Genomic DNA, 27,793 nt, shown 5'->3' with positions numbered 1-27,793 from the left:
GTAAAACAAAATAAGGTTGTTGATGTAATCATTAAACTTCTCTCACAAGTTGCAATAATTGTGTAAAAACATAAATGGTTGTTATTTATGCTAAAAGTCTCTTGGCATTCATCCTAAGTATTTGTCAAAAGTCAGTTTGATTCTGGAAGGCAGTGTTGGAAAAGCCAAAGATCAATTGCCATTGTAAGTCATAAACTCTTTTTGTAAAAATTAATTAATTAATTTATTTACAGCTGTGTTGGGTCTTCGTTTCTGTGCGAGGGCTTTCTCTAGTTGCGGCAAGTGGAGGCCATTCTTCATTGCGGTGCACGGGCCTCTCACTGTCGTGGCCTCTCTTGTTGCGGAGCACAGGCTCCAGACACACAGGCTCAGTAGTTGTGGTGCACGGGCTTAGTTGCTCTGCAGCATGTGGGATCTTCCCAGACCAGGGCTCGAACCCGTGTCCCCTACATTGGCAGGCAGACTCTCAACCACAGCGCCACCAGGGAAGCCCCATAAGTCATAAACTCTAAAAAGCTCTTTCATGAATAATAAGGGAAGTTTAGCATGGTTGTATGATAGGAAAAAAAAAAAGGATATTGCCTTTCACTCTTTGTAATTTGACTCGATTTGTGCTTTTTAATTACTCCAGTTATTTTCTAATAGTTCAACATTATTCGGATTAATTTCTAGCTACAGGGTCTTCAAAAGATTGTTATAAACCTAACTCTCTTAAATTGCTGCTTTCTTTGTTTTAGCAAGCACCGAAAAACTCATAAAACAAGTTTATTCATGTCAAATTTTAGATTAAAAACAGATTGCTCCTTTTATGTGATAACAGAGCTGAAGCAAGAGGAAGTCACCTCAATTATCATTGTCTCTGGGTTTTATTGTGCACTACCCATCTAAGATACATAATTACCCAGGCCTTCTAACTTGCAAGCAATTCACACATTTAAAAGTCTATAATTTTCTGCATTTCTGCCCCCTTGCTGGCACAGTTAAAGTTTATTGACAGTAAATATTGTAAATTTCTATTTTTTTCCATAGAAATACTTGGTGCTATGGAACTGATAGAGAGATGACTTTTCAAATGGTAGGAATCTCAAGCAATGTATTATTTAAATATTAAAAATAGGATTATTCATGACTACATTAAAACTATCATGGGGTTAGGTTTTATAATAAATAACCACTAAAATAATTTGATATAAAATAAATTATTTCTTAATTCTCTTTATTTTTGAAATAAAAGAAAATACATTATTAAAAGAATTAGGGCAAATGTAAAGGCAATATAGACGTAATGCAAAAAACAATTTGAATATCACTATTAACAGCACTATATATTTTTTTTAAAAAGATTAATATTAGAGACTAACAATAAATTGTTTTTATAATTTTCTCATCCATCACAGGTGATATTTGCACTATATACACACACATATACATACTCCCATGTGTGTGAATACACATAATATTTTATATTTTGAATACTGGGGACAATAGTTATATATAATCAAAATACATACTTAGAAGGAAGCATCCTTAGACAGATAATAAGCTATTTATATCAAATTCAAACATTTATGGAGCACTTAGATGTTTAGCTTTATGCTGGGTTCTGTAGAAGATGTAAATTAATTATCTGTCAACCTGTTATATGCAGGGATCGATCACTCTATCTCACTGACAGCAGTGTATCAATGTGATGTAGCTAGTAGGTCTCACTGTTATTTCACTGAGGTCCTAATGAGACAAAGGTGATCTAAGTTTTGAAAAGAAACAAGAGAATAGAAAAAAAAATAGGTCTTGGGTTGTCTTTAAGAATTAAAATAGTTATAAAAAATGAAGAAATAGGTGTATGTAATTAATAAACAGTAAGGAAACAAATAAAATAGAACAGAGGATCTGTAATGCTGACTAATGGGGTAATAAAATTAGCATATTAAAATTTTGACTATTCTTGAAGGCAAAAAATATTTTTTTCAATTTTAAGCATAATGTGTGATTTTTAAAAAAAGGCTATTTCTTTTCTAATTCTACCTTTAATGTTGTAAATTATTTAAGTTGCATCTAAGTCAATATAACATATAGCCACCCAATAAAATTGTAATCGACCTTGATATCACTGACATATTCGAAGACACTAGTAAAAGGAAGAACTTTATCTCTCTTCAAAACCTCATTCAAGATTCTGATGGCATGGCACATAGGACAATCATTAGGTCTAGAAAGTATATCTTTGCTGTTTCTTAATTCCTTTCTAAACATCTGTTGGTGCACTGGCTTAGGCACCTTTCCCTTGCCTTTCCTTCTCCTCTGCTGCTGCTGTGTCCTTGGCCCATGGCGTCAGGGCCTTGACTCTCAGACTCATCCCCACTGTCAACACTGTCTCTGAACAGCCAGGTGTCACCATGGGCTTGTTGGGATTTGCAAACACCTGCCCTGAATTCACATCAAAGGGATCAATTTCCTCCTCCTGGGGCTCCCTTTAGCACTACTCAGGAGCTCCTTCCGTGCCTGGGGCACCCACTCCAGGATGCTACAAGCCAAGTACTTGCCCAGAAGCTGTTGGTTCACATCCAGCAAGTCCTTGCCCCACTTAAACTTCTACAGCCAAAGGACAGCAAGTTCCGAAAAGCTCTGGATGCAGAAGGTGGCAACAAAAACCTCCACTGAAGACAGTTTGCAGGGTCAGCCATAGTTCACAGCGCTGGCAGCCACTCAGTGGGTCAGTAGCCACAGGAGGCTCTCCAGCATCTTCCCAAATGTCATCTCCTCCAGTCTGACACAGGAACCGTCTAGGGTGGGAACACCTGATTGTGTCACCAGTTGCCTATCTGCCAGGACATATGCTGGGCACCCAGAGGGCTGAGCACAAGATGACTGGACCCATGGCCCAGGCCCAGGCAGTGCACCAAGTCCAGGCATGTCAGCTTGTGGCTGATGCTGGGTGGAGGGTCACAGTAGACCAGCTCCCACAGGGCCAGCAAGAGAGCCCCCACTGGTCCCTGGTTGCCCTCATCCCAGCTACCAATGTTTCCACAGACACTTGAAGCTGGACCCCAACAGTGGCCCCAGGACTCCCAGAAAAGACACCTTCTGCCCCCAGCCCCGCCACCCAGCTTTGCTCCTGTGGCCCATGGCAGGGAGCCAGAGTCCCTCTGTTACCACTTCACCTTTTAAACTAAATAACCCTAATAATTTAAGTAGTCTTTTGATTACCTCAAAACTATGCAGAATGCCATACATATGTAAGTCACTAAATAAAGTTTAGATATGTTGATTTAATCAAAATTCTTTTTCACTCAACCTCCCAACCCCTCATTACCAAACACATACACATTTAGATACAGCCTCTCTTTGCTTAGAATTTTATGGGAGATAATATAAATGGGAAATTTTAAAATTGTTTTCTATATTATATTTATATTTCTAATGGAATTTTATTTTGTTATGAAAAGTTTCAATTTCCAGGAATTGTAATTTCAGACTTTGGGGCAAGAGCTAATGAAAGATCCACAATTAAAATACCTAAATTGAACTGTTTAAACAGTGAATCAAATCAGAGCGCTGAGATCAGTATCACAAAGCAAAACATTAAGATTGGTATCACAGAGAATCCATCCTGGACTAGGTAACTAATTTTTCTCTGTCTTCACGATCAGATGATTGCATTTATCCAACAATTTCACTTTAAACACATTGGCATTATTTTAATCTCTCTCTACCCTGTACTTTTCTTTTTCTTATTTTAAGTCTTATAATCATTATACTTTCAATGTTTCTTCTTCACTCTCAATGCTATGTCATAGTGTTAAGTCATGATTGACCAAATATCCAAACTAAAAAACTTATAAAGTATAGGTTGGAAGAGAGACAAGCTAGAAGACAAAGAGGGGCAAGAGAAAAAGAGAGACAGAGAGATACCAAGAGACAGATACAGAGAAATGGGGAGTCAGTGATATGTTCCTTTTAAATTAAAGAGGAGCAATACTAGAATCAAAGTAACCAATTAGGGGCTTCCCTGGTGGCGCAGTGGTTGAGAATCTGCCTGCTAATGCAGGGGACACGGGTTTGAGCCCTGGTCTGGGAGGATCCCACATGTCTTGGAGCAACTAGGCCCATGAGCCACAACTACTGAGCCTGTGCGTCTGGAGCCTGCGCTCCGCAACAAGAGAGGCTGCAATAGTGAGAGGCCCGTGCACCGCGATGAAGACTGGCCCCCACTTACCACAACTAGAGAAAGCCCTCGCACAGAAACGAAGACCCAACACAGCAAAAATAAATTAATTAATTAATAAACTCCTACCCTCAACATCTCCTTTGAAAAAAACAAAAAAGTAACCAATTAGAAAACAAATTCAGTACTCCTGTATTTATACTTCAATGGCTTAACCTATAATAATAAATACGACAGACAGAAAAGGACAAATGTGAAATGTTACCAAATATGACAGATAATTGAAAAGGACTCTAATTTTACTCACAGTTTGATTCTGAATAGGAAAATGTGGTAACATTAACAGAAAGTGCAAGGTAGGAAAATAATCTTATTTCTGATTTAAAAAACCTGAATTTTGTTTAGGTTGTTTTGTTGGAGGTGATGATTGAGCACCTAAATACTAATTTTGAGCACACAGTGAATGTATTTAACTGGATTAGCTTCCCAATAAGCAGTCATTGGGGAGTTATTATTTTGAATATAGAACAGACATTCTAAATGTTTTACATTTATATATCAGGAGAATTAGTAAATAAAAAATCACACATGTGGCAAATCCTTTTGTATCTCTACCTAAAATGATAAAGATTGATGAGAATTATACTAGTGACAGTCCATTGTAGACAACATTTAAAAGCTCTATTATGGGTATACCTTTTTGTTCCTGCTATGATGTCTACTAAAATGTCTTAAGACCTTTCAACATTTTTGCAAATAAACCTAAGTAAAGTATAAATGTCAAAAATATTTCTCGGGCTTCCCTCGTGGCACAGTAGTTGAGAGTCCGCCTGCCGATGCAGGGGACACGGGTTCGTGCCCCGGTCCGGGAAGATCCCACATGCCGCAGAGCTGCTGGGCCCGTGAGCCATGGCCGCTGAGCCTGTGCGTCCGGAGCCTGTGCTCCGCAACGGGAAACTTTGGAAAATCTGTCTTGACCATAAGATAAAACGGTTCTAAAGAATGCACAACTTTTGGGGGTCTTTCTAACATCTTGGATTGGCATCTCCTTACTACTTAGTATCCAACATCTTTTGTGGAGTATCTTGACAAGAAAGGATGTATTCTACTTAAAATACTCAGATGATGAGCCTTTGCATAGGCAAAATAGGTTTGTAATAATTTTATCTACTTCATAAGAAAACAAAATTTTTTGATAAGGCATAACTGAAATGCAATGTTGGGACCAGAAAGCGTTATGCTAAACCAAACCACAAAATTAGGTTTTGTGATTTAGTTTAAAAGGGTATCTCAAAGAACAAAGAACACCCTGTTCCTGACTATTTGGATGCCTATTAGGCACAACTAACTACCACTCCCAACATACTTCTCCATCAGTCTTTCCCATATTAGTTAATATTTTATCAGTTAATGGCACTATCATACACCCACATACTCAGAACAAAGAGCAAGAAGTCATTTCTATTTGTAACCCAATCCAACCACAAGTCTTACTAATTCTATCTCCAAAATAGATTATGAAATGGCTACATTATTTTCCATTTCCATCATGCTCTCTTGGAATAAATTGAGAGACTCCAACTCTTTTTAAAATGTGAAATAATACTATGCTCATTTAAAACCCTTCTATTGATTCCTCTTGTAATTAGAATTACATGCAAACTTTTACCATGACCCATAAAAGGTACTTTATGATCTTCCCCTGGACTCTTTTCTGACCTTATCTCCTATCATTCCTATTGTGTACTATTCTCCTTTAAACTTCTTTCTTTTTCACGAACATAACTAGCTTATTCCTGTCTATTGACAGAGCTCTATAATATCATATTACTGTCAACGTATAAGCACAGGCCTTCAGAGAGATTGTGAGAGTAGGACAATCCCGTGATAAAGTCCCATGATAATACAAATATTGCTCTGATCCGAATTCGAAACTTAAAGACTATAAATTCTTTTCAGTTCCATAATCAAGTATGAATTACATAAGGAGCAAATGCACAGACTTTTATAGATATTATAAAAGTGCGCCAGCAAAATAGCATTAGTTGATTCTGTGACTAACGTTAATCACAGTTTTTAAACAGCATCACCTAAGCTTGTCTTCTTATAAAAATCCTCAGTAACTTGCAAATAAAAGCAAATATAAATTTGAAAATATACCAACAGACTTATGACAACGAACACATTGACCTAAAAGTATCTATGGCTTTTATTTTTCTGTTCTAGTGTTCTTAAATTCCAATGTGATTTGAATAACACAACTAATCTGAACTGCCACAAAACATAACTTGTATAAAATGGCAATTGAGTCTATACTTTTTTTCCAGAAACTTGTCAATTTTGTCCAATGTAGATAAAGAACGAGACAGTGTAGTTAATAAGTTATTATATCTGCTCCTCACTATATTCTTTAAGGGTTTTGATTCAGCTATATAAAAACAACAATCCAGGTAGAAAATTGGCAAATGGACCTGAAACTCATATTTTCTCCAGTGAAATCATCTTATAATCATTTGTAAGAATTGAACATTTCTGCAAATACACAGATCTTCAAAGGGCAAAATTTACAATTATATAAATACACACCATCCAGTGATAAAGATAAAATAAATTTTAAAAATGGTAAAATACGGTTTTAAAATGAAAGTTTATAAACTTGTAATAGTGGCATACCAGAATTGGTAAGATTTTAAACATAATATTAAAAACCACATGGAATGCCATTATATATATGGCCTATTCTTATAAAGCAGTTTATTTTTTTCAAATCAGCTATTAAATTGAATCTTTGTGCAATTCAATAAATAAAATATATAAAACAAACAATATGTTTATTGTTATACATAACAAATGTTCACATAAAAATTATGTTTTCCAGTCTGCGTACTATATGTGCTCATTCCATCCCATAATAATCAATCTCTATGATTGAGGAATTCCACTGCTTTGCTCTGGAAATTACTAGCACTCTTTGCTTTTCAAAGAAAGGCATTATTTACAATCATGACCTCTGTTTAGGAATGGAGCAAGATCCATATTACTCTTTAAAGTTATCAGACCCTACTATGATATCCAGGATTATATGAATATATGAGGGGTTTTCTTGGATAGCAGCTCTTCCTCTGTTTAACAACTATCTTTGAAGATTTTAGGCCAGGCTTTTTTAGATCGGAAAGAATCTGGTATGTTTTAGCAGAAGGTGAAACATGCTTATAGCGTGGACAGTCTGTCAAGGAAAGTGTTGGCAGGTTAAGCTAGAGAGGAAGATAAAGGGTATCTAGAAAATAGGTAGCTCTTAATCTCACAGAAAATTTAGACTTGAAGCAATAAGAATTAGAAAATTAATGAAACTGCCGATTTCTAACTATGCTTCTCTCTTCAGGGTTTATTTTTTTAATTTTTTTTGGGGGGGTATTATCTTTTTTATTATAAACACTCTAGTGGTGTGAAGTGGTATCTCACTGTTTTTTGTTTTTAATATCTTTATTGGAGTATAATTACTTTACAATGTTGTGTTAGTTTCTGCTGTACCACAAAGTGAATCAGCTATATGTATACATATATCCCCATATCCCCTCTTTCTTGAGCCTCCTTCCCACCTTCCCTACCTCACCCCTCTAGGATGTCACAAAGCATCGAGCTGATCTCCCTGTGCTATGCATCCACTAGCCATCCATTTTACATTTGGTAGTGTCACTTCAGGTTTTAGAACTCAAATCATTCTTGTTCCCATGGGTGGATATTGCTAAACATGGTTTTATGGTTAGCTCTCAGGATTTTTCTAATATGTCTAGGCCTTTTAAATGAAGCATAAATTGTTCATATGAACATTTTAGACTAGATGGCACCATGGAAACAAATGATGTGGAATATGTTGTGTGAATAAATAATACAGAATTATCTTTAAAATCTGATATTCATAAGTGATCATTTTTATCTTTTCATTGATCCTATATGTTCTCTAGCTCAGCTATTGGGCTGTTCTTTGGTGAAAGAAACCCTAATTGTAACCCCATATTGTAATATATTGTAAACTATTGAAAGAAGTTCATCATGTAAATTATATTGAATGACTGAATTAATAAATACTTAAAAAAATTATTTGGTGTCATGGTCCATGCCTTTTCCACTATACCTCTCAATTTGCTTCTGACTCAATTTTCCACCAGTTTCTGAAACAATGTCTCAAGTTCATTACATTCACCATGTCTAAATCCCAATTTTCCTCATTTCTCAGAGAGTCTATTGCATAAACTCCTAAACAGGATCCTTGTCTTGATTTTTTTTCTAAAATAAAAACATTATGTTGCTCCCTGCATAAAAATATTCAATGACTTACCATTTCCTCTAAGATAAAATATAAGTATCCCTGTCATAGCATATAAGCCACTTTAGAATCTAGTCTTAACAATTTGTCATTTGATTTGTAACCATTCCATTACATGAACCCTTTGATCCAGTCACACTGAATAGCTTCAATCCTGCCAGAACACACTATATTATCATGAAACACAGTATAGCACTGTGGTTAAGAGCCCAGACCTTGAAGCCAGATTGCCTGATGTATGTCAGACATATGGTAAGCTTACAACAATAGCTGGCACAAGGTTGACTATAGGGTGATATGATAACTACTCCAGTGTACAACTAATCCTTTCTCCACATGCCTCCTCATCCTGGCAAAATTTAGCTCAAATGTAACTTCATGTAACGTGGTATGGTATCATCCATCTTTCCAGTTGTTATCCTATAATAATTACATCTTATATAATAAGTACATTTTACATATTAATTGCATTTAATTACACAACATTTTATCACCTAGTAGCATTCTGGTCTGTTTATATTTTTTCCCTACCACTGCAAACTTGATTCATTAGATTGTGGAGGCCAATTTGTTATTTTAGTAACACTAGTACCTAGCATATTGCCTGGCACATAGGAGAGTTTTCAATAAATGTTTGTTAAACTAAGGTAAAATGATGTATAAATTAAATCACATCGCTTAAAATACAACATTGAACAAAAAGAAACTCAGCTCCATTTAAGGAACATTTCTATATCCTGTTAGAGTACACTTATTAAATTTTTCTATTAGAATATTATTAATATATAAATTATATTAATACATTTAGTATTCCTCTTTCTTTCATGATTTTAAGCTTTCTACAGGAGTTTCTTCTAAAAGGAGCCCCACAAAATCCTGTTTAATTTTACCCTTAAATTTCTATAGATGCCAACTGACTTATCTGGGTGGCTTGCTGGTTTTAATTTTCTTGAGAACTAATAAGAGCCCACTGTCTTTCTTAAGATCTGATTTTTGTAGCATTCCATCATTTTGTGTTTCTTTCTCCAACTTGTTTCCTTCTTCTTCCTGTCTATCACTCATTTTATTGTTACGTATACAATTCTAATAAGATTTCTAAAATTTTAATTAAAAAATTATTCCATTTAGCATTCCATAGATTGGGGAATAAAACTCAATAAATACTATCTCAATGTATTTCATTGTTCCTGCCAATTAACTACAAAATATTTTTTTTCTTTTTACTTCTCGAGCAACAGTGACCATAAAAAATGCAATTCTTTCCTGAAGTTACGTCAAGATTATAAAATGCCTTTTAAGTTTCTTTTTTTATGTAATTGTGACATTATATTGAAATACACTGTCCCAACTACTCACATTCTATTTAAGTGATATTTTGCTACTGATATGGCCTATTATTTTGAAACTAAGTCCCTTATTGTGGTATTCATATTATTTTAAAAATAGGATTAGAAAATATACTGCTGAATTAAAGGGAAGATTTCTAAAGACTTCAAAAATAAATTACTATTAGATTAGTATTCTAATATCTATCAAGTGATATTATTAATAGACCAATTAGAAATCACTAGCACCTATTATGGTACTGTAATAACCTTCACATAAATAAAACATTACAATATATATGAAGCACATAAATAATGGAATTAAAATAGGGTATTCCAAATCAGAATACACAAGGTGCAAAGGGGTACCTTAAAACTTACAGGTAAATTTTTATTACAAGCAATGCTGCTTTACCAAAACAAAACAAGATAAAAACATATTTTCAGTCCCTACTTCTGTGAATTTCAGAGATATCAATGAGACTCTTTGAGTCTATAACTTGTGAAATACAGAATATTAGGTTTTGATGAAGAGCACCTGCTCTAGGTTGATTTCTCATTATCTGGATCAGTTAGAAGGGAGTTCAATTACTCGTTCATTCGAAAACAAGCAACTATTAGTTTCTGTCATGTAGCAAGCATGGTGCTGGGCCCTGACACAAATTTATTTGCATGTTGCTGGGCCCTGACACAAATTTATTTAAGACCTGAACTAATTTTTAAGAATTCACAGCTTAGTGTGGAAACATAAGTCTAATATCACATCAGCATGGCTATCATCCTGTGCTATCATCATGGCTGCATATTTTAGTAGCATCGCACAGGAAGTAAATAACTTCTACTGAAAACATTGTAGAAAGTCAGGCTACCAAGGAGCGTAAAATCGGGAGAGAGAAGAAAAACACAACATAGGAGGTAAAAGGTGTCAGTTCAGAATACTTTAAGATATCAAAAGATATTTGAGTTAACTCCTATTCACTGGGACCATGTTTTCCGGTAAATAATCAAGTAATTTGATCTGTGCCAATGGATTAATTAATTTGACAGTACTCCTTTACGATATCCTTTTTAAAGGGCCTTTTACAAAAGCAATACCTTGACAACAAGGAAAAACTTTAATAATAGGTCATTAGGACTCTATTGTGTGCAAATATTAGAGCATAGAGCCATACATATTCTCATGTACTACATCTATATTAAATGGCATTTTGAGCAGTAAGTATAGGACAACACTTCAAATCTTATTTCAAAAATGAATTAAGGAAATCTAAATTAAGCAAAAGCTCTCTAATGTGTTTACATTTATAAGCAAAGGATATACATTTCTGTTATAAATAACTTTTAAAATTCTGTCTAAATACATTATGGTGAACATAAATTTAATTAACAACTGTGGCTATTACTTTTTCTTCTTATAGGCAACACTAACCTAGTAAACACAGATTCATAAGACTATATGTGTTCACTGTATAGAAATATATGGAGAGAAAGAGAGAAGGAGAGAAAAAATGTCCAAAGGGTACTGATAAGGTACTAATAAGGCTACTAAGTAAGGATGGTACTAAGAGATGCAGAGGGTACAAGAAGCAGGCCTGTAAATAAAAATCACCAGATTAAATAAGCACACACATTTTAATGTTGTGCTTTGTGAAGTTAGACATACATTTTAATAATTGCTTTTAATGATTATTCATGAATGAATTATAAATTAACTCTCTTGACTAAAAATATCATTCCATGTTTGCTAAATAACATTTCCTCAAATGAAAAAACAATTATATATGAAAAGGATAAAACCTTTCTCATCATTAGTACTTCTGTAAAGTCTTTGTATTTGATCTTGCTATAATTAATGCTCGGTTTGTTAGGACATTTCCACATCACAAATTACAACATTCAAGTTCACAGATGGATATAATGTATACAGGGAAAATGAATTATTTTGCAGTGAGCCTAATAATAGAATTATATGTGTACCAATTTATGGCTTTGCATAGAAGACTATGCAAATGTCAGTTTAAAAAAAAGAAAAAAGGTTTTCTCCTTCTGTTCTTTCTTGAGAACACTAATTGTTCTAAAAATCTGAGCCTGTGTAAAGATGTTCTGAGTTAGGAGTATAAAAATTCCCACCAGCTTGTAGAAAAAGAATAGATTCTCAAATGATCACAAAAGCTGTTTTTCGGGCTTCCCTGGTGGCTCAGTGGTTGAGAGTCTGCCTGCCGATGCAGGGGACACGGGTTCGTGCCCCGGTCTGGGAAGATCCCACATGCCGCGGAGTGGCTGGGCCCGTGAGCCATGGCCACTGAGCCTGCGCGTCCGGAGCCTGTGCTCCGCAACGGGAGAGGCCACAACAGTGAGAGGCCCGCGTACCGCCAAAAAAAAAAAAAAAAAAAAAGCTATTTTTCTCCATTCTTAGTGAAAAATAAATTCAGTCATGCTAAGCCATATATGTTAAATAGCAGGTCAATATAAAGGTTAATACTTTATGGTAATTGCCCCATACACACAATTACCTAAGACAAGTTAGACATAATTTACTTTGTATAGTTTCCCTATTTTATAAAAATTTTTTATACAATTTTTAAAGGTTACTTTCCATTTATGGTTACTACGAAATATTGACTATATTCCTCGTGTTGTACAATATATCCTTGAGCCTATCTTACACACAATAGTTTGTACCTCCCACTTTCCCACCCCTATATTGCCTCTCTGCCTCCGCCACTAGTAACCACTAGTTTCTTCTCTATATCTGTAAGTCTGCTTCTTTTTTGTTATATTCATTAGTTTGTTGTATGTTTTAGATTCCGCATGTAAGTGTATCATACAGTATTTGTCCTTTTTTGACTTATTTCACTTAGCATAATGCCCTCCATTGTCCATCTACGTTGCTGCAAATGGCAAAACTTCGTTCTTTTTTATGGCTGAATAGTATTATGTTGCATATTCATACCACATCTTCTTTATCCATTCATCTGTTGATGGACATATAGGTTGCATCCATATCTTGAAAATTGTAAATAACATGCTATGGACATTGGGGTACATGTATCTTTTGGTTTTCGTTTTGTTTTTGTTTGTTTTGATCCAAACTTTTTTTTTTTTTAACATCTTTATTGGAGTATAATTGCTTTACAATGGTGTGTTAGTTTCTGCTTTATAACAAAATGAATCAGCTATACATATACATATATCCCCATATCTCTTCCCTCTTGCATCTCCCTCCCTCCCCGCCCTATCCCACCCCACTAGGTGGTCACAAAGCACTGAGTTGATCTCCCTGTGCTATGCGGCCACTTCGATGGAGAACAGCATGTATCTTTTTGAATTAGTGCTTTCGGTTGTTTTGAATATATACCCTGGAGTTGAATTGCTGGGTCATATGGTAGTTTTGAGGAACTTCCATACTGTTTTCCACAGTGGCTGCACCAATTTACATTCCCACCAACAGTGTTCCCTTTTCTCCGTATCCTCATGGACATTTGTTATTTGTGTTCTTTTTGATAATAGCCATTCTGACAGGTGTGAGGTGATATCTCATTATGGTTTTGATATACATTTCCCTGATGATTAGCAAAGTTGAGCATCTTTTCATGTGCCTGTTGGCCATCTGCATTTCCTCTTTGGAAAAATGTCTATTCAGTTCTTCTGCCCATTTTTAATGCTTATGTAATTGCTTAAAACTATGTCTTCAAATAAGAATTTTAAATGACTTGGTGAAGGTGATATTTCCTCCAATAAACTAGGTGAAATTTAGCATTTGACCATGTATCACCTCTGTATTGCTACTCTCAACACATTATATCTGTATAATCCCTTCAGGGACAGGGATCTTCTCTACAATAGAGTGATGCCTTAGGGTAGGTAGAGTTCTTCCCTTTTATGAGTGAAAATTTGACTTCTCACTACTCAGTAATTTCATGCCCTGCCATATAATATCACAGAGAATCCTCTTCAGCAGGTTAGCCATCCTCCTTCTGTAGATGAAACATCTGTTTTTCACTTGAATTCAAAGCAGTTCAGCTTATTTCCTCTGATCACAGAAGTATGTCACATATTATATTATATGAAAATACAAACCACTTCTTTTACTGCAAAAAATTATTTTGTTAACACCCAAACATGTCAAATTACCCAAATAATGTTTTGCACAAAGGTTTTTCAAAGACCACATAATATGCACACTATATTTCCAATGAAATACCCACTCATTAAGTTATAGCATACATTGTCATGCTTAAAATGCAAATACAAATAAAAAAAAATAAAAAGCTTTTAACGTAAGGAGCATGTAGGTCACGTCTTTTCCAAAGCAGACATATCTGCATTTCTTTGGTTGTTGGTTATTAATATTTCATTAATTTTCAACCTACTGCAAATTCCCCTTGAGATATCATTAATAAAATACCATCCATATCAGCAAGATTATAGTCACAGTAGCCAAACTACAGAACCCATTTAATTACTTAGAAATTTTAAGAGTGCTGAGCACTTGCTTTAATCTAAAGAACTGAACAATCTGATGCTTTGATGATTACAAAGGGTCTTTAGCTTTCTCTGTTTTGTTGGTAATTTTAATTATTTCTTATACATTTCCCATTTAGATGCATTCCTTTGGTTGCCCTGTTAGAATAATAATGAGCAACCTTTGAGGAAACATAAATGAGTACATAAATGCTTCTAAAATAAATTTAAGAATGGACAAATATGCAAGCACTTAACATTCACAATATTAGCCTTTTTCTGCTCAGTTTCCCCAATGACATAACATTTTTGACTAAGGAATGTAGTCAACAAATTAATAGCGTTAAATTCTGCCAAAAATATTCCAATTTTCAGACCTGCCCAATCCTCTACCCACCCTAAGAATACCAATTTTCCTGATTCTGTGTAATTCCTCGCGTACACAAGTAGGCATTTTGGATTTAGGTGTTAAAGCAATTCTTTATTTTACTCTAACCCTCTCTCACATATGGTCACGCACCTTAGCATACCACATTCACTGAAAGAATGGCAAGGCAGAGAAGAAAAACGAAGCACACTTTCACCATTTTTTTTCAGATATGTGTGCATGCATGCTGAAGTCCTGTTCATTTGGAAATTTTACCAGATAACATAAAACAGTTAAAGTTTATTCTTTTCAGGTAATAGATATTTTCCCTCATCAATATGTTGTTTTTCTGGATAAATTTCAGAGTCTGTGTGCTCAGAGAAAGAAACCCATCACAAAAGTGTACATATTGTGATTGTATTTAGATGAAGTTCAATAACAGGCAAAATATGTCTATATTAATAGAAATTAAATAGTGGATTGTATGGAAGCAGTTATTGAATGGGAAGAGGCATGAGGGAACCTTCTGGAAGTGATGGAAATATTGCACATCTTCACATATATACATATATAAACAACATTAAGCATTAGATGGAACACTGATGCATTTTCCTCTATGTAAGTTATAACTCAGTTTTTTAAATGTTTTCCTATGGTGCCAGGAACAAATATTGGAGTTTACGTGAAAAAGAAATTTTGATAAATTTGTATCCATTCCCTTCTTTCTGCTTTTACTGTTCCAGTTCAAGTCCTATTTATTCCAAATCTTAACCACTGAAAAGCCTACTTAGTCCAAGAGTCATAATTTGTTCTCCCATTCTTTCTTAACTATGGAGTCACTGATTATAAATTTGTTAACCTGGGCTTGCCTGGTGGCGCAGTGGTTGAGAGTCCGCCTGCCAATGCAGGGGACGCGGGTGCGTGCCCCGGTCCGGGAGGATCCCACATGCCGCGGAGCGGCTAGGCCCGTGAGCCATAGCCGCTGAGCCTGCGCGTCCGGAGCCTGTGCTCCAAAACGGGAGAGGCCACAACGGTGAGAGGCCCGCGTACCCAAAAAAAAAAAAAAAAAAAAAAAATTGTTAACCTCCCTTTAGCTAAATGTGTTCGTAGTGAATAACTTTGGACAACAGGATATAGGTGGATGTAGTGTGTACAACTTTTAGGAAGAGTACATTTAAGGAAGAGTATATATATATATATATATTTTTTATGTTCCTCTCTCCTGTTGGCTAGAATTATGATGTGGTAGCTGGAGCTCAAGCAGCCACATTGGACTATGGCAGGATTCAAATGCTCAGGATGGAGGAGGAACTATTACAGATCGAAGAACTGTGGGATCATAATGCTCAGGGAGCCGTCTCAGCTATAAAATGACTAACCTCCAGATTTCTTTTACTTGAGGAAGAAATATATTTTTATCTTCTTTAAACCACAGTTAATTTATGGTGTTTTTTTTTCTTTTTCGGTGACTAGCAGAAGCCTAATATAAGTTGATACACTTTCTATATAAGCTTTTTTCCTATCAACTCCTTCTCACTATAATCCATCATTCAAACATACTACTGAAGTTTTTCTAAGAATAAATCTGATCATGATTCCTCCTCCATTGAAATTTCTTATTCTTATTCAGAAATATTGCTATGATTCCAGGTACAATAATATTGCTATTATTAAACAATCAGTTATAAAAAAGAATGCAAAATCTGATTTTGTATTTTTAAATAAAATACGAATTTGTGCTGGAAATGAAGACGTGAAGATAACCACCAAAATTTAAATGTTCATTATTTGGGGTTATGATAACAGGTGATATTTATATTTGCATCATAATTTTCTGAATTTACTAAATTTATGACAAAAGTATGCATCACTGTAGTAACAGAAACAAATGACTCTTTCAAAAACAAAATTAAAATCATCCATGGTTTCAGAAAATTCAAATTTTTCTTAACATTTAGAACTTAAAGACAGTTTCCATTAGTGACAGTAAAAAAAAAAAAAAAAATTGCCACTCTCATTCTAACCATTTCCCCTGTTCTGGATGCTTTAACCAATAAACTAAGGGAAAAAAATGTTTATGTGAACTATAATAACAAGAAGAACTAAGATTCATTGAGTACTTAATTTTAGCAGGCACTCTCTTAAGTACTTTTACCTCTGTTGATTTATGTGTACCCATTACGCCTCTATGAGAAAGGAACTATTAATGAGAGGTACAGACCTAAGGCACAGGGATATTAAATCATGGTAGGGCTAATATCTTAACCCAAGCTTTCTGGTTCAAGATTCTGCATTCTTATCTACTTTGTTTACCCTCTGTAGCCACATGCAAAATGACTGACAAAAATTACTACTTAATATCACAAATTTCTGTATGAATAAAAGACAGCATAACAAAGTTATATTCAAAGCAAGAAAAAAAATTTGCAACACATATGATAGAATATATAGGGCGCTGATAATCTTAAGGAACTCTAAGATGAACAATGAATACCCTACAGAACAATAAATGCCCCAAAGACATAAATAAGCAGTTTTCAATGAAAGCAATATCCAAATAAAACAATGTTTAACCTCACTGATAATCAAATATTCATAAATTTAAGATACATTATTTTTTATTTATTATGTTGGTAAGTGCTGAAATGGTTGTTATTGTGATTTTGGCCAGGGTGTGGCAACACAGTCACTCTCATGTATTGTGTTAGAAGCACAGATTTATAAAACTCTTTGAAAGGCAATATACAATATATATCCAGGTTTAAAATGTGTATAACCCCTTCATGATGAGACTGCCCTTTTAAGAATTTAACATAATTAAATAAAATGTAGTTAACAATGGGACTTCGTGGTAGTCATATTTGTAACAGTGAAAAATTGGAAACTAGTTAAATGCATATCTATTAAGGATTGGTCAAATCAAATTATAGTATATTTACACAATGGAATATCAGACAATCACATAAAAGGAGAACATATAGACATAAGTACTAATATGTGAAATGTCCATGGTATACTAATTAAACAAAAAAATTGTGACACAGTATTACGGATTGAATGATTCTATTTGTGTTAATATACATGCTTATTATCTGTTTATTTTTTAAAGCCAGGAGGACTTTACAAGAAAGTGTTATCACTGACTGACTCAGAGTCTGGTAGGATGAAAGGGATGGGGATGAGAGTGGAAAGAAAGATTAGAGAGGAGAGCTATATTTCTACCTACAGATGACCATACTGTCTTGCTTTCACGCGAGCATAATTACTTACATTATAAAAAATACTAAACATATTTTCACCTTCAAAAAACAACTAAAAATCTTTGCATTTCATAATAATCTTTCTACTGTCCTCTTGTCATTCATTACACTCAGTAGCTAAATCTGATTCTTAGGAAGATCCACCAGACCACTCAAATTTCAGGATCAAGACCTCACTCATACCCAAGACAGTGACTGCTTTCTTCTCTTCCTGGAATGTTTCTCTTTCCAATTCTACCTACCAAAAATTCCCTAATAGTAGGTAATTCGCAAAATGCTACTTAAATTGTGGAACATTCTTTTTCTCTTCTGTTTTCCATTCAAAAGAAAAAAGAAACTATTAGAAACCTTGCCACATATGGTATGCATATAATCTATATATATGCCTGTCTTCTCTATTAATCTCTGGGCAGCTCACTGGCAGTGTCTTCTATATCTTTTTATCCTTCTACTATGTCTAGCCCTCAAGCATGTATACAGTTGATACCCCCAAAATATTCACTGAATTGGTTAATTAACTATAGAGATAGCTCAATTGATAACTCAAATAAAATGATAATGAATGTGATTGTTTTGTCAATTACTGAAACGTGATTTATCTACAGTGAGGTTTATTCTCATTTCTTTGAGAAAATGGATATTAAAGTTATTCACATAAAAAAGAGGTATGGCAATGCTCTTAATATTTAAAAATTGTAAGATAAACGAACCCTAGAGAAATGTATTCAGTGTTAATGTAGTAGTGTAATCATTTTATTTAAAGTGTATCATAACTAAAATTCTTGTCAAGGTAACAAGGTTGAGAATCTGAAGTTCTTAAAACTGTTCAAATGTAGCCAACCTGACTCCAGGTCAGGGCTTATAACTGCTACACTCAGGTACCAATTCCAACAACTGAAGAGACTGACAGAAAATGCTGAATCAACTGAATTCACATGCAATTTATATTAATTTCACTTAAACCACATTTATTACCCACAATCTTATCTTTGTGTTGAGTTCTAATCCCTGCTGATTACCCCCTTCCCCATCCTGCCCCACAAAAGCCCACTATTCTTTAAAAAGTTGGAAGTTTTTGCAATATAATTTCTTGGTGACTTCTATACATTATAGAAAATCTCAATACACTATCACTTAAGTGATAATTCAACCTATTTACATAACTCTATTGATGAGGGACTCACTCCCTGGTAAGGTCTAATTCAAATTTTATATAGCCTTAAATAGAGGAAATTAGTTCAAAATTGGAACTAAATTATGTCTTTTTAAAATCAATACTCATTGGCCCTAAATTCTGCTTTCGGGAACAACAAACTATAAACATCATTGTTTTTCAATATTAGAGCCTAGTCTATTCCAAGTTTCTCAGTTCCCCTTCACTCTATTATTATTATTAAGCACTTGCATCCAATAGCAGCATACTCTGGATACCTGATCCCTGTAACCTTCCCATTCGTCTCTTCTGCTCTCACATTCTTCCTGTTTTAGTTTTATTCCTAAGACCTGAGGCCAGTGTTAACTTCCTTAATTAATCAATTCTCTTCTTTTTCTCTCTAGTTTTAATATTGTAATAGCTACTTACACTCTGAAACTGGGCATGTCTAGTTGTTTCTCCAACATCTAACATTCCCACCTAACTTTTCTAAAAACCCTGACTATGAAAGTGTTCCCTGGGCTTCCCTGGTGGTGCAGTGGTTGAGAGTCTGCCTGCCGATGCAGGGGACACGGGTTCGTGCCCCCGTCCGGGAAGATCCCACAGGCCGCGGAGCGGCTGGGCCCGTGAGCCATGGACGCTGAGTCTGCGCGTCCGGAGCCTGTGCTCCACAACGGGAGAGGCCACAACAGTGAGAGGCCCGTGTACGGCAAAAAAAAAAAAAGTCAATATTCCTTAAAAGACTCTGACATAATGCACCCCAGATTGCATCATTTTCTTCTGCTTTGTAATAGGACCACTCCCCTAAGTCAAGCTCCGTGTACCCTTAGAAGTCTACTGCATTGACAATTAAGAGACAGTGTGCAGAATCCTGGTTTAGAATTAGTGAATATTAGAGATGGAAGGTAACGGGAGCTGGGGAGGGGAGGTAATTATGTACACACACACACAAGACAGCTGAGAGAAACAATGGGAAGAAAAACAAGTAGTGTTTACTGAATGACTTCTTTTAACCCTAGATAACGACATTGAATGACTGTATTGTTCATATGTTGGAATCACCGTTTTATTGAGTTAACGTACTCCATGCTGTTCAGCACTTAATTATCTCTCTCAAATGCCATACTGATCATTTAATTCATCTAATCAAAAATCCAATAGGACCCTAGTCATCTCAAGAAATAAAAAGTGTGTGTCATTCATAGTCCTCTTTGATATAATTTTAACTCACCTACTCAATTATTTTTCCTAATACTGCTTTCTAAACAGATTTACCTTAAGCATGTCTCTTCCAATGCCTTATACTTTTCCTCCCAAATAGTTCATAGCCTGGTATTCAGTAACTTTATAATATATATCCGATGTTGTTTTCCTGTTCAATCATCTGTTAGTTATTACACAAATTTGTTGGTACAGCAAAGCTGGTCTTTAAATGGTGCTTAATTTACTTTACTGTTTATTGTCTGTCTGCATTTACTAGAATATAATATAATATCCAAGAGGGCACAGGTTTGATTCTATTTTGTTCACTGAATGTCACAAGCACTGGAACATTACTGATGAATAAATAATTTTCAAATATTTTATATTTTCATAATGGCCCTGAGTCAATTGCTTCCTCTCCATTCTCAAAGTGCCTCCTTTAAATTAGGCTCTCATTAACATTTCCTTGGACCACTGTAAGAGTCTTCTAAATTTCATTCCTAATATATCCCCAAGCCTATGAATCCTCTCCTTAGCAATGTCTTCTGAAACAAAAATCTGATCGGGTCATTCTTCTCTTAGAAATCAGGTAATTTCTAAGAAACTGTGTTTTGTAGACTTGCATAAGTCTACTTTTCCAGTTTCTTCTACTGTCACTCCACAACCAGAACACTTTTCTCTTGGCTACTCTACCACAGAGAATGAACCTTTTTATATATTTCTAAGCACAGAGCACAGGCTAATGAGCTTTCATAAGAACTAATGGAAGCTCAATATTAGTAAAACACGGGAAAAGATGGTAAAAGAACATAAAAGCCCTCTCAAACAATGATTTTCAAACCTTTTTTACTTAACATCACTGTAGCAATACATTACATTGCCTGTTGTTTACATACACAAACACGTATTCCATATATAAGCACATATATATATATACAAGAATATATATTTTATGAAAAAGTCTTTGTGTATATATAACAAGCTTTTTACCCTTGCCATAAAACAACTCTTGTCAGGGTCAGCAATGACCTTCACATTGCTAAGCCTATTGTTTTGTTTGTCTATGTTTTCTCTCCAGCTCACCCTATTTGATTTCTCATAAGTAATTGGCACATTTCTTCAGTATTCTTTTGGTTTTAAAAATACTACTATCTTTCTTTTTATATTTCCTTAATTTTGTAGATATGTGAGTTGATGAATGTTCACTAAACTTATTTTGATAATCAGTTCACCATGTATATAAGTCAAGTCATTATGCCATACACTATAAACTTATATAGTGCTATATGTCAATTATATCTCAACAAAACTGGAAGGGAAAAAAAGCACTACTATTGTATCTTGTTCTTCTCATAACTACCTCACTAGTCACTTATTTACTCTCCTTTAGTGTTCTTACCTCCCCTCCCTACTGCTGCCATGCCTAAGGTCAGTCATTAGACTCCTTCTTTGCCTGCACTCACTAAGACGTTCTCACCAAGTTTCATGCCTTAAAATCACTACACACAGATGACTGACAAAATATATGTCTATCCCACACCTTTCACTTGAACGTTAGATCTATGCATCCAACTGCCCCCTAAGTAATTTTGTCTAATAGGATCTCAGACTTAACAAGTCCGAAATTGAATTCCTGATTCTCCTTTCCAAATCTGAGCCGCACCAGTCTTCTCTATTTGGTAATTGATAAATTTATTCTTCCAGGTGTAAGCAAACAAACTTGAGAGCATCCTGGACTACCATCTTCCATACTCCACACTTAGTTCATCAGCAAATCCCTTCCCTTCAAAATGTAGCCCCAAATCAACAACTTTCACTAGTATTTTCACTGCTATCATCCTGGTCCAAGTTGTCCTCATCTCTCATCTCTTATTATTACAGTAAGTTTCTAACCAGTTTCCTTATTTCTACCTTTTTTACCCGAAGTCTGTCATCTACACACAAACTTGGGTAATCCACTTAAGAATTTATAGTTTTCAGAAGAATGGTATAATAATAATATACAGAATGATTCTTTTAAAATGACAATCAGATCATATCATTTTTCTGAACTTCATAGATATGTCATTCAATCAACTTTTGAAAATGTGAAAAAGACTGTTTAACATGTTACATTAGGTCAAAAGAACTATGGATTGAGTTATTTCTTATAATAATTTCAAGAAGCTATTTTTTAACATGAATCAACATGCCAGTGGTATTCGTTCTTTGAAGTTAAAATTTCTTCATAATTTACAATTTTATTCATTTGGCCTTGTTAATAAAACTTATAGAAGTAATTTGCTTAGCCAAATCTATCAAGCTACCAGAATACTTACCTTGGGGATTCAGCAATAATTTAAATAATTATCATGCTGATATATCATCAGCAATATATATTACATACCCTGTAATTACATATACTTAATATTCATAAATTATAATAATATATATACAAAATACACTTGATATTATACAAACATTATCTAAGTTTAAAGCTTTCAAATATTATGATGAATATAAGTAAGACTGTATTAATAAAATGGATGAAAAATTTAAAGAAAAAAATTATATTAAGTATACACTATAAACAGTATGCTTTACCAGTCTTATATTCAGACACCCATGTACAATTGTGTAATCAAATGTGGACTTAATTAAATGAAAGTATGCCCGTACTTACCTTATGTTAAACCATTCCAAAAATGAATGATTCCTAGATGCTGCTAGAGGTTCATAGGTATTTAGCTTAGTAAGAATATAAATAAATTAGGCAATAGGATTTTATCTTTATAATGATGCATATGAAGGGCTATTTTCATCTGGCTGTAAGATCACAAAGCATAATTTTTAAAAAATCCATAACTAAAGTAGTCCTCACGAATTGAAAAATCAAAAGCAAGAATATGAAAGCAGATCTGCAAAATATGGCTCGTATTCATTTATTTTTCCTGTGCCTGCTCCTCTGATTTAGACGCAGAGGGACTTCCATCCTTGTGCCTGCCTCAACTTGAAGATAAATAGTGGGGAGAATCATCTTTTACTTGTCTGACCCATCCTTGTTACTTAAAAATACCTCTTATCTATGAATTTCTTCTAATAAGCATAATGAACTTTAAAATGGAGAGGCCATATTAATGTCTTTTAATATACAGTCACTTTCAAGGTTAAAAAAATAACATTATAAACTTTATTTCTGTTTTCTTTTAAACTAAATTATGTCATTATCTTTCTAATATGATATTGTTGATCATTATCTGACCCAAGTCTTCTGGACAAAAGGTTTTATCTAAGGTAGTTTAATCATTTTGATAAAAACAAGGTATAAAGAGAATGCCTAATGACTGGGTTAAATGTGCTATCTCATTGGCATTTCTTTTATATTTAATTTGTGCCCTTAGCACAGAAGAATTAGGAAAATTACCTGGAGTTCACTGTCACAAATGATATTACAGAGGCATAATAGATTTTCTTCAAGTGTCTATACATTATAAATTTAAGTTACTATGTGTCTGACAAAAGTAATTTGTAAAAGAGTATTTCTAAAACTATTTATCTGACATCTATTCAAAAAGCATTTTCTGCACTTTAATTAGAATGACCATAGAAATTTGCTAACCTTTCATGACACAGTGACTTAAAAATCCATTAAAGTTTTTGAAAAAATGCACTCTTTGACTTTTCTGTAATTCTAAGAGCAAACAGCTATCTAACATTTTCAGGATCATTAAATTAAAAATGATAAGGAAAGAAAATCATTAACTAATTTATATTTCTCTTCTAATGGGAATAGAATTAGTAATTACTTTTGCTGGTGAAACATCCTGTAGTCAGTCACTTGTGTCTGAATCATATGCTTATCGTTCAAGGTACGGGGCCTCCTGACCTTAAATTACAAAATCTCACAGTTGCGTTTATAGAACAGTATTAATACAAGTGAAATGGAATCTTCATGCTTAACCATCCAAACTTTTATTCTCAAATTTTCTTTTCCTGTGCTGCATTTATATTTTTACTTTTTATAAACTGTAACCACGGTTGGCCCAGTACCTTACATATTGTAACACAATAAATATTTACTAAATTAACGTGTGAATCAATTTACGCATTTGAAAAAAAAGAAGCAAGGCAAAAGCTTTCATAGTCAAGACTTTCATTCAAAAATCATGAGATTCATGGAAGTCATAATGATCAGCAATTACAACTTGAAGTTTTATTTTCTTCCTAGAACGACATATAACCACATAAGCAATTAGTTCCTTTCACTTTTGACCTGCTGTCCTTGTTAAAATTACTATAGAATTTATGGTTTGACATTTTTGAAGCTACATTCACTTCATCCACCTATTTCCTTGATGGTATTAGTGATCTACCTGCCTTCTTAAGGTCGTATTTATTTCGGTTCTAAAATTATATTTAAATTCAGACAATACATCCATCAGTAACATTTTGTATAACATTTATTATATTTTGTCTAAGTTAACAGATTGTGACTCTTAAACAGAAATTATGAAATCAACCAAGAAGCAGTTTATAGAATGTTTTAAATGATACATCCTTGCCCAAAAGACTTGTACAATTACACAGAATAGTGTTCTACAGTATTTAAATTTGAATTAAAAATTGTCTGTATCTCCACTGACATGAGCTGTCATAATTTACATGTTATAGAATACATTTCTAAGAAAGGTTCAAGAACAGAATGGTAGTTTACCTACCAGATTTCTTAACAAAAAAGGCAATATATCTGATAACTTGAGTTTACCTCAAATCATCATTTATTTTTGTTAATTATAGATCTCTATATCCCTAAATACAGTAATATGATATAATGAAAGTGGTCATTGGCAAGTCTAATATATTTGGCTTGATTGACAATCAAATACTCTAATCCTGGTGAAAAATTACTCTTTAGAATTAGGTAAACAGAAATGTGAACTTACCCAACTTATAAACTTATATTGTCAACCTCAAGTAAACTTCTTGGGCCCTCCTGTTACAACCAGAGTATAATTTTAACACCACTCTCGTCAGCAGACAAGCTGTTCTATGTCTATTCTTACAGAAGGGGCTGCTCTGTGCACACTAACAGGAGGCCTCACCTTTCCATCAAAGGCAGTATTCCAAATATAAATGCCCAGGAGCATCCTGAAACTGTAAACTGATTCCTAAACACAAGGCCCATTTAAGAAGGAGAGCTTCAAAAAAGCTAGTAGCTCTCGCATGTTCAATTGGAAATTCTCCTCATACTAGCTGGGATTTCAGAGGACATCAACACAGAGAAAGCAGTTGTTCCCACATCTTAAAATAGCATAGATTGAACATCTAACCTTTCTGCTGCCCAGTCAGTGTCTAATTACTATTTTATGTTTAAACACACACACACACACACACACACACACACACACACACACACACAATTTCCATTTTGCCTTTCTCATAATGAAATAGAACATAGATGGAAGTAAAGCAAATTCATTCATCTTTAAAAGTAGGAAATTAGAGAAAAAGGTATTTTCAGGAATTTAAACAAATAATGTCAACTAGTCAAACTCAAATTTTCTGTTAAAACATTGGCCCTTCACAATAACTCTGTTTTAAAGTAATTGCCCTTTAGTAAAAGATTTGGTGCCTCTTGATTATTCATGATGAGGGACAATTTTATTTTCTAATCCTGATGTTATATTTAGCAACTTACTAAGGCTCTATAGAGGACATGAACTCTTGGGGCACTTAGAATAACTGTGTCTCCCCAAGATTTGTCACATGTCCACTGTTTATAAGTAACCTAGTTTATTTACTAGATACTGTCAATGTCTCTTCCTAGCATTATAAATACACATTACTGCAGTTTAGTCAGTAGGACTGCCCTAAATATAGTGGCTTCTTCTATTTTCCTAAGCAATATTTACAGACCTAATGATTTCTCCATCTCAAAATTATATACAGTTGCCCCTCCGTATCCTGGGGTTCTGCATCACCAGACTTAACCAACAGCGAATTGAAAATATTCTGAAAAAAAAATTCCAAAAAGTAAAACTTAAATTTGCCACTGCACCAGCAACTATTTACATGTATTAGGTAATCTAATAAGTAATCTAGAGATGATTTAAAGTATATGGTAGGATGTGCTTAGGTTATTTGCAAATACTATGCCATTTTATATAAAGGACTTCAGCACCTGAGGATTTTGGTATCTTTGGGTGTCCTGGAACCAATACCCCACAGAGACAGAGGGACTGAGCGTACTAGGATTCAAAACTATCTTCCTAGCCAATATTTAAAATCTGAATTGGAATGGCTAAAAAATGAATATTCAAGTTTTTTGTTTAATGTGATCATATTTACCCCTTCCACTGTGAATATAGTGAGAAAAAACTTGCCTATTAAAAAATCAAACAGCTGTTTGGTTTTATACATATTATATACTACAAAATATTTTTTATTTTGAAATACATTTGGATTTCTTTCCTATTTTTCTTTCATTTGGAGAAGCAAATGGGTGGTGATAGTGAACAATATAATAGGCTACTCTAACAGAGTGGAAGGAACATGTTCTTGATGCCAAAAGCCCAGAGTATGTGCTTTAGCTCTTTCCTTTGTTGGCCTTATGACCTTGGGTAAGTCACTTAGCTATTCTGAAATTCATTTACTTCACTTCTAATGATTTGTGGTCTCCCTTTTTATAGAGATTACATTCAGCAATGGGCATTTTTCTACGATAGAGAAAAAATCATCCAGCAAGTAGATACATCAGATTCCCTCTGAAAGCGTGACAGGTACATGGCGTTACACTGTGTGTGGGCACGGATCCTGGCAGGAGCAGTGAGTGGCGTGCTATCAGAGCCCTCGGAGGCAACCTGAAGGAGTGCTCTGCTCCAAATGTCCTTCTGCCAGCATTACGCACCTGGGGAAATTTCTCACCCAATGCCTGTGGAAATATAACTGCTTTTCACCCTAGCCTTCTCACCACTTGCACAATGTTTATCCCATTTCAAGATGCCATCTGTGGTGATTTCCAGCATCGTTATCTCAGAAGTTGAAGGCATCATGCATAACTAGAGTATTTATTATTATGAACGCATCTGGCATTTTTGGAATTGTCAAAGAAACTGACAGCTCCTGTAGCCTAATAACTTCTTTCTACATTTTACTGTCCTTAATAGTAAACGCCAGTTGACATTGGCACTTGTAAAGTTAAATAAAGGATGCCATATCCACGGGCATCATTTGTAAAAAAAAAAAAAAAGGGAAATTTTGTATTTACATAAACATGATAGTGAGAGTACTTAATTCATAATGTTTTCTCTCTTTGCAGAAATGCAACTCTTTGGACATGGATGCATAGGAGGCACAGAATATTGTGTGGCTTTCTTGGAAATTATGTCCCACTTTTCTGTTTGATTTTTTGTTATGACTTTTGTTAGGTTTGGGGATTTACAAAATAGATTTATTTTTAATTAGAAAGCTTTATAATCTTCTCAATTTATATACAAGTAACTCCCTCACTCCGCTCCAGTATTGTTTTGCTCATTTGTAGGATTGGTTTA

General features: G+C 34.4%; 1 protein-coding gene and 1 pseudogene across 1 annotated transcript in view; both read right to left on the bottom strand.

Moving 5' to 3' along the window:
- Positions 1-27,793, bottom strand: part of ERBB4 (erb-b2 receptor tyrosine kinase 4) — a 671,873-nt gene that overhangs the window by 435,355 nt on the left and 208,725 nt on the right. The gene's annotated exons all lie outside the window — the stretch shown is intronic.
- LOC114896956 overlaps positions 2,210-27,793 on the bottom strand; it is a 28,193-nt pseudogene continuing 2,609 nt past the window's right edge.

This window comes from Monodon monoceros, unplaced genomic scaffold (genome assembly GCF_005190385.1).
Source record: "Monodon monoceros isolate NGI ecotype Baffin Bay Population unplaced genomic scaffold, NGI_Narwhal_1 Super_Scaffold_16, whole genome shotgun sequence".
Lineage (NCBI taxonomy): Eukaryota > Metazoa > Chordata > Mammalia > Artiodactyla > Monodontidae > Monodon > Monodon monoceros.
This window is presented reverse-complemented; position numbering and strand designations above follow the sequence as displayed.